General features: G+C 32.8%; 1 protein-coding gene across 4 annotated transcripts in view; it reads right to left on the minus strand.

Annotated features, from left to right (window-relative positions):
• Positions 1-8,859, minus strand: part of LOC105332837 (uncharacterized) — a 302,923-nt gene that overhangs the window by 34,411 nt on the left and 259,653 nt on the right. The window lies entirely within an intron of this gene.

The following is an 8,859-nucleotide window of genomic DNA, read 5'->3' on the forward strand; positions in this document are numbered from 1 at the left end:
CTCTCTCTCTCTCTCTCTCTTGGCCGGTTGCAGTACCGAATTCAATATAGAAATAATGTCTACCTGGTTATATACTAGTATATGTCACAATGTTAAACGAATTACTTCCCTTGGACCTTTGATTCAGGTGAGCTTTCCTGATCACCTATCGTCCGCCATCTCTCTGTATATCAATTTGTCTGTCTGTCCGTCCATCTTTCTGTAAATTGTTTACATTTTTTTATTTCTATTCTAAAACCATTTGGCTAAATTCAACCCGAATTCAAGCATTCTTGTGAACATGAAATACTTAATTGTGGAAATGAAGTGCTTAACCTTGATAAAAAGAGGAGATGATTATAGAACAGTGAGAATTTGGTATGTCTCATTCTAAATCGTGACCTCGGACTATAACTGGGGCCCCAATATAATTCACAGTTTTAACATAGATGTATAAAGTAAAATTCTTTAAAAATCTTCTTCTTAGAAACTACAAAGCTACAATTTTTGTACATAACTATGCTAGCATCCTAAAATACTGTAGGTTCTAGATTGTAAATGATAGATCCACTAAAAGAGTTCAACGTTCAACATAGAAATAGATGAGAAAAACAGTTAAACTATTCTTCATACAGTCTGTGAAATCACAATGCAAACATTCCAAAATAGATTCTAACTTGTTTATAACCCTGATCCCCATATCAATGCTGTACCTCTAAATGGGTTTAAAGTTCAGCATATATCCATATAGAAAAAATCCTTCACTCTAGAAACACATGGCTATGTTTATTTTTTTACTCTGTAAGCATCTCCATATCCCCTTAACCCTATCTCAAGGCCACAGTGACCATTTACTTTTTATAATCATAAATAGTTCATATTACAGTTTTCGTTTATCTATAAAAGGTTTAGGACAGTTATTGCCTCTTTAGAAACGACGTCCAATAAAACAGGCTTACTTCATGCATTGTAATTGTATCGTCAATTTTAGGAATATATGAGAGTTTTACAAGATACTCAAAGAGTTTCATAAAAAAACATGAAATAGAATGAATAAAGTACTGTTGTTCAGGTGAGCGACGTGGCCATGGGTCTATTTTTTTGTACTTGGTACACATATGTTTTGCATTCTCTCCCGGTCTCTCTCTCTCTCTCTCTCTCTCTCTCTCTCTCTCTGGTCTTTTTTTCTTTCCTCTATCTACTAATCCACATACTGTACACAAATCAGCATAATGCATGGTATCTTAAAGCACTGGTTTCTTGAATTAAGGTTTAATTGTCGACTTTTCAAGCAGAAAAGTGTATTGCACAAACGTATTTGTCACATGCCGCTGCTATTATATTTTCTTTTACATATAAAGTGACAAACGGTAACTTTGATTCAAGAAAATGAATCAGTGAATAATTCAGCTTTAAACCAGCATACACGCATTATAAATGAAGACAAGGTTTTAGTTTCTCTCAGTCTTCTTTTTATTTGCATGAATGAAAATTAGTTTTAGATTTTTAAGCATGTCATTGTGTACTTGTTAAATGTTATATTTAGAACATATTGTAACCCCGTAATACCCAGGGAAGTATTTATTAGTGACTTTGAGTCCCGAACCATTAAATAAAAAGGGTAATAGCCATTATCATTGACATCCTGAAAGCTAATGAAGTGGCATAGGCGTCGGAACCGGGGGTGGGGGGTGGGGGGGGGGGCTTAGCCCCTCCACTTTTTTGTCATACTGAGACCTAACTATTACGCACACGGGATCAGGGAGGGGCCAGCCCCCCACTTTTTCTCACAGGAAACATAATTGTTTCCTAAATAAACCTTAAAAAGAGTGAAACATCAATAGTAATGTTGAAAATTGGAGTTGGTATACTTGCACCCCCAGTCCCACAGATTAGGAATTTAATGATACGGGGAGAAGACATTTTTGTAGGTAAGAATTTTTTGGAGTCTAGGTATATTGCTCGCTTGTCAAAATTATTGATGATTAGTCTAGCCCCCCCACCCCCCCCCCCCCTCACACTTTCAATTTGCTTCCGTCCCAACTGGGTGGTTAAATAAAACTGATGCCTCAACGAGTCCAGTATCCGTTATCTATTTCTAAATTTACTCAATAGCATTTATAGTTTGTTAAACTACTAATAAGTGTATGCTTTTGCGCATTCTCTGTTATGATAATTTATAACAAAGTTTTATAATTTTCAATATGATTTGTATATTTGATCTCATATGCATAATTCGCTGACATTTTATAAGCATCATGAAACTATATGGTGAATGGACATCTCTCTCTCTCTCTCTCTCTCTCTCTCTCTCTCTCTCTCTCTCTCTCTCTTGATGTTTTAAGTTTTGTTGAAAACGCGCATTGTAGTTATTGTTGCTTTTCACCCTCCCCATCATTTCAATTTTATTTGACATTCATACTAGAATTTGAAGTGACGGAATACGACACCTGTTTACCTACGATGACGCGGATATTTGGAATGACAACTAGCAGACTGTAAGCCGATAGGCGTGGGTAAGGTGGAAAATGTACTTAGAATAAAAAAAATAAAAGCAATACATCTGTCTATAAAAAAATTCCTCAGTGTAGCTGTAGTATTGTATAACACGCATCCATTAAATACAACATGCTTACTGACTGTGGAATCATTCGTACGTGGGGTCAAAGTTCGTGGGTAACCAAAACTGTCCTGGTTCGTGGGGGCGTAATTTCGTTGGTAGTGTAAATGAGTTTATTTTCATAACTTTTAAACAAATGATTATGTATAGGTTCACACGAAAAACATCTCTCTCTCTCTCTCTCTCTCTCTCTCTCTCTCTCTCTCTCTCTATCTCTCTCCAAGCAGAAACAATGACTTTTGTAAATTTTATATATTATACCCCTTAATGGATCTCCCAATACTTGATGTTTTAAAACAAATCCATTTGCACGCTATTGTATGACGATCGCATTTTTGTGCCCGAGTGCTGAATATAATATCATTAATACGAATTGTACTTCATATGAATCAGATAACCGGAAAATGATAATATTGCTCTTTAGTTAATTAAAAACAATAACACAACGAACTGCGGCACACGTCGGGTAACTAAAGTAAGCAAATTCAGCAGCAACTATCAATAAGTAGACTGCATTCAATTTTTTAAAAAAATGAAAATGCAAACAGTATGTTTGGTTTTCTTTTATCTTTTAGAGTGGGCCCTTAATCGCAACTTCATCAATTAAAGGTCAATTAACGTTTTAACTGCGCGAAATATATGTAAATATTATTGTATAACTAATTATTTAATTAATCGTGTGTTTATCAGTCAACATTATAAGCAGCACAATGTGTAACTGTTGGAATGTTGTGAAATCTCGACTATCTAACGCTTCAAAATATTACAGTTTACGTGAAAGTACATGCACGTGTAATTTATACAGTATATATTAAAATAAATAATAATCCTATTTCTAACATAGGGGTATTTCTTAGAAATGAAAACAATTTAATATGCTTAGTTATCTCAGGAAGAAGGGGAAATGCATGATTTATGCGAATTCTCCCAAAATTGAAGTTGAGTGTAATGGGATGTACTTGTTCTAAAAGTTAAATGAAAAAGGATCAATTAAAATTAATTTTAGTTTTTCAAATAGTTAAATCTAAAATTCTAAAAAACTATATATATATGGTAGTTCGTATTCACAATCAATGAAGTGTCATTTTATCTGTCTATAAATGAAAGTGGCAAATGTTAAAAATTTTCTCATATTTGATTGTTTTGTTCAATTTAATTCAGCTTCAAGTTCAAACAATTGTTTAATCAACCTATAGTCTCCCTTGATAGATATTTATTCAGTTTATTCCCAGAATTCAAACATGCCAATTGATGGCTATAACATTGACATTCTGTATCATTCACTCACTCATTTCACTACGTAACTAATGTCAAGGAAGTTTTGATCATCACCCTTACACAAGTATATATTGAAGTAATAAGCATCCAAAACATATTACAGAGAGCAATGTGACATTACACACAATTTACATACACTGGTTAACACGTTAGTATTGTTGAAGTCTTTGTCTGGTTCTCGTTCATATTTCAGAATCATGTATCTGATTCAACTGAATATGAAACCTGAAGTTGTTTTCGTCATAACAATGCCTTATATTTAACCTCGGATTTTCTTCTTTGTATGATATAAAGCAACGTTTTCTTCGATGGAAACTAAAACAAGTTGTACTCAAAAAGTTTTGAGCATACATTCTCTGTATTATCACAATAAGTCTTCGCCCCTCTCTCTCTCTCTCTCTCTCTCTCTCTCTCTCTCTCTCTCTCTCTCTCTCTCTCTCTCTCTCTCTTTGCTGTTTTCATTCTTTCGCTCGTTCGTTCTTTCTTTCATTTTTCTTTCTTTCTTATGTTAAGGTTATGTGCTGAGTAATATTGTGTTCAAATAACTTTATCCATGCCGATATGTTTTTGCAGTATTTAAAAATTTAGCATATGTCTTTGCCTTCGAACGTTTTTTTTATTATATTGATGCTTTTCCGATGGCCTTAGAATGTATAACTTGAAATAACTTTGACATTAGACACAATTCTCATGCACTGGTAATCACGATGGTAATTTAATCGGTATATCTGACTCTCTTGACTAACTAAGGTGGCTGTTTCTGCATGTAACAAATGTAACCTGATCTTGTTTTCTGTATAATAAAATGCTGAAAACTCTCTCTCTCTCTCTCTCTCTCTCTCTCTCTCTCTCTCTCTCTCTCTCTTCTTTCTCTGTCTATTTTACGATATTATGCTGTTAATTTAACATTAAGACCAAAATTAATATGTATAGGTACTTATTCATAGATTTTACGCAACACACATGCACGTACACTTTAACAGTTTAATACCATTGCTTGTAAGAAGAAAAAATAAAGCATTACCTTACGAATAAATCACTATTAAACTAAGAAGAACATAATATTCAAGCCACGGATTGGATCAGACTGAGTTGTTTTGCCTTCACTTAGTTTTTTTATTGTATTTTGGAAACCGTGGGGTAGTGTTGTTTATCTCATGTTATGTTTAGAATTACCTAACCTATTTATAGTTGCCATGTGACAATGCACAGATGTGGCAGTAATGTACTACCCGATTTTATTGCATTGACATTTATTTTAAAGGATATACTACGTTTTTCCTCTGATTCAATACAGTTATTTATTTTCACGATTTTGAATGTATCATTTATATAAACAAGACGCTAAATTGCCCATTAGCTTCCTTAACACCCCTGCTAAATTTAAGATATATACTATGTACTGTATTTATTTTATATCGCAACATGTCGCATGTAATTTTTTTTTCGTAATGTTGTACTTTGTATTTTAGAGTTAAAAAGTAAAAAGACAGGCACACTACTTTCTTTTTAAATTAAAAAAAACAAATTAGTCATTGATTAAAAAGTCATCATTAAAATGTGTGAGGATTTTTATCTCCTTAACAACAAAGTAAAAGAGTATCATATGTCATTGTATGTCGAAAAAATGGGTTTTCCCAGGGCAATTCTTTTCAGCGTTCAACACAACGTTTTCCTCGTAATCTGTTACATCGCTATGCATAATAGAAGGTAACCCAATCACTGTGTGTCTCCTAATGTAACTCTTAGGTATAGACCAAGTAAAAATAAATTAATATCCTAAATGTCAATCTTATCAATCAGCAGAAATATGATGAGTAATTTTTTCTCTTAAGGAGTTAAACATAATTGATCACAAAATGTTGACTGTCCATTAGATGGACATTTGTTGAAAAAAAATTGATACAAATATCAACCCGTTTAACCTTTATTAAGAATATTTTATCAATGTACTTAATGAATGAACGATTCTAAACAGTATGTAATATCTCTCATCATTGGCATCCTGAAAGCTATTGTAGTGGTTAAATAAATATGAAACATAAACAATTCCAGATACATTATCATTTTCTCAATTTAATCAATAACATCTATGGTCGTTTATAATAATTAACAATAAAGTTTCATAAATTTCAATATGATTAATATATTTGCTCTCATGTGCATACTTCGGTGACATTTTATTAGCATAATGAAACTTTAAGTTCGTTCAATAGACATCTCTCTTCCATATTGCTATCTCTCTCTCTCTCTCTCTCTCTCTCTCTCTCTCTCTCTCTCTCTCTCTCTCTCTCTCTCTCTCTCCTTTTTATTTATTTCCTTATATTTTTATTTTGTTTAACCGTGCACTGTAATTATAGCTGCTTCTCACCCTCCCCTCCATTCAACTCTATTCTGAAATGTCGAGACATCAAACTGACTGTCCTACATTCTAGAGGTTTAAATGACGGAATACGACACCTGTTTACCTATGATGGCACGAATAATGGGAATGACAACCAGCGGACTGTAAGCCGAAAGGCGTGTGTAAGGGGGGAAATATTTTAAGAATTACAAAACAAAAGCAATCATTTCATACCCCCAAAAATATCAGCTTCATGTAGTTGTAGTATTGTATCAATTTTATCCATTGCTATGCAAATCTAAAATGTTGATAGGTGCAACAGAGAAAGAAACATACCCGTCCGTAATTTGTTTTAATTATGTTCTTATATACCAGTGTCATTTTTCTCGAATACTGTGGAATCATTAGAATTCGTGGTGGCCCGATTTTTGTGGTATTCGTGGATAACAATCCCCCACGAATTTTAATCCCCAACGAATACAATTTTAGAAAGATTTATCTTTGTTACTGAAACAGGAACTGACGCATCCACGAAATTACATCCCCACTAATGAGCAAAAGAGTAACACTCCACGAAAATTGGCCCTCACGAATTAAAATGATTCCACAGTATTTTGTTATACAGGAATATGTACACTGAACCAAAGGAGTCCTTCTCTATCATATTCACTGTAGTTTAAAGTGAACGTCTTCATTACATTAATTTTTGTTTCTAAACATATACAATTATACTAAAAGTAGATACGAATAACATGTTATTAATTAACAAGCATGTTTCAGTTCAAATAAAGTGATTACAAATTTATCATTCATTTAGAAAATATAGGTCGATAGCTTTCCAATACTGTTATCGTTTTTTACGTATATTCTATTTTCTAAGAATACTCTAAATATTTTTAATATGTATCGATTTTTGACTGATTCCCTTTTCTTTGTCACTAAAAACAACAGCAGAATGAAGATTACAAAATGAAAACAGGTTGAAAACACCTATTGTAAATGTAACATTCAATATGAAGCAAACATGGGTGATTATGGACATGACCTACCCCCCCCTCCAATATTGACCTAAGTTGGAGTACGTTCATTTTTTTCCCTTTTATATCAAGCTTACAAGAGTCGTGGAGTCTTTCTTTACATATTTAAGTAACAATATCTTTTTATTTCTAAACCATTTTGACGCACACCTACAGTGATAGTTTGACCGTAAATACAATTTCTATTCAAAGGAGAATCACCTATATGGTGTTAATTGGGGTGGGTGGGTGTCTTTTTGAAGCCTATTTGTAAACTAATCATTCTTTTTTTGCATTAACATACTCATTCAGATATCTGCAACCTCCCCCTTCCCCCCTGAATACAATATTTATCCAATGTCTTCAATTTTTCAGAAAAGAAATTGACTAGTAGTACTGAATTCTTCAAAATTCATCTCGCTGTATTTCAACTAAACTTCGTATCTCTCTTTTCTCTCTATTTCTTTCCATTTATTGTTTTTTTACCATATTATGTGTCAAGTCTTTTATTAAGTCGTATACCCGGTGATATTTTTACCCAGTTAAATTCAGATCTTCATCATGTCATATTTCTTTTTGCTAAACGGTTGGCTGAATTTTTTAAATGCAGTTTTAGGTGCGATTTTGCATTCTTAACCTAATTAAAGTTTTATATCTACAAGGAATTAAATACGTCGTGAATTTTCGTGCTCGACAAAAATCTTTACCTTCCTTAATTTTCTTTGTAAATGTGAACGATTAAAAATGGACTCGTAAAACTATGACCAGTAATGAGTTTGTAAATTGTGTATCGGAGACAGATTTTGATAACATACAAAACCTAATCTTTTGTCATGTTTTTGTAAATCATGTGCCCTTCCTCTTTATTCTACTATTTCTGTGCTGTTTGCTTATCTATGTCGTTCTCTCTCTTTATGTCGTTGGCTGTTCATTAGATGGACATTTTGTGAAACATTTTAATACAGCTATCATCACTGTAAACCTTTAATAAAAATACTTCATCAATATTCTAAGGTAAAGAATGTTTCTAAACAATATGTAATGTGCTAATGAAATAAATGTAATACTAATAATAGTATTCATGGGTAACTTTGAGTCCCGTACAGAGGATTACATTTCATTATAATAAAACAAGTAATATATATCATCATTGACATCCTGCAAAGCTATTGTAGTGGTTAGATAAATATGATGCATAAACAACTAGTATTCCAGAATGCGTTATCATTTTCTTAATTCAATCAATAACATTTATGGTCTGTAAAACTGCTGATAAGTGTATGCTTTTGCGCATGCTCTGTTATAATACTTTACAACAATTTTTTATAATTTTCAATATAATTAATATATTTGTTTTCATATGCATAATTCGGTGACATTTTATTAGCATAATTAAACATTAGGGTGGTTGAATGGACATCTCTCTTTCATATTGTTATATTCTCTCTCTATCTCTCTCTCAATATCTCTCTCTCTCTCTCTCTCTCTCTCTCTCTCTTTCTCTCTCTCTCTCTATTTAAATGTTGCTTTAACTGTGCACTGTAATTATAATCTCTTCTCACCCTTCCCTACATTCAGTTCTATTTTGAAATGTCGAGACATCAGACTTGCTGCCCTATATT

This window comes from Magallana gigas, chromosome 10, assembly GCF_963853765.1.
Source record: "Magallana gigas chromosome 10, xbMagGiga1.1, whole genome shotgun sequence".
Taxonomy (NCBI): domain Eukaryota; kingdom Metazoa; phylum Mollusca; class Bivalvia; order Ostreida; family Ostreidae; genus Magallana; species Magallana gigas.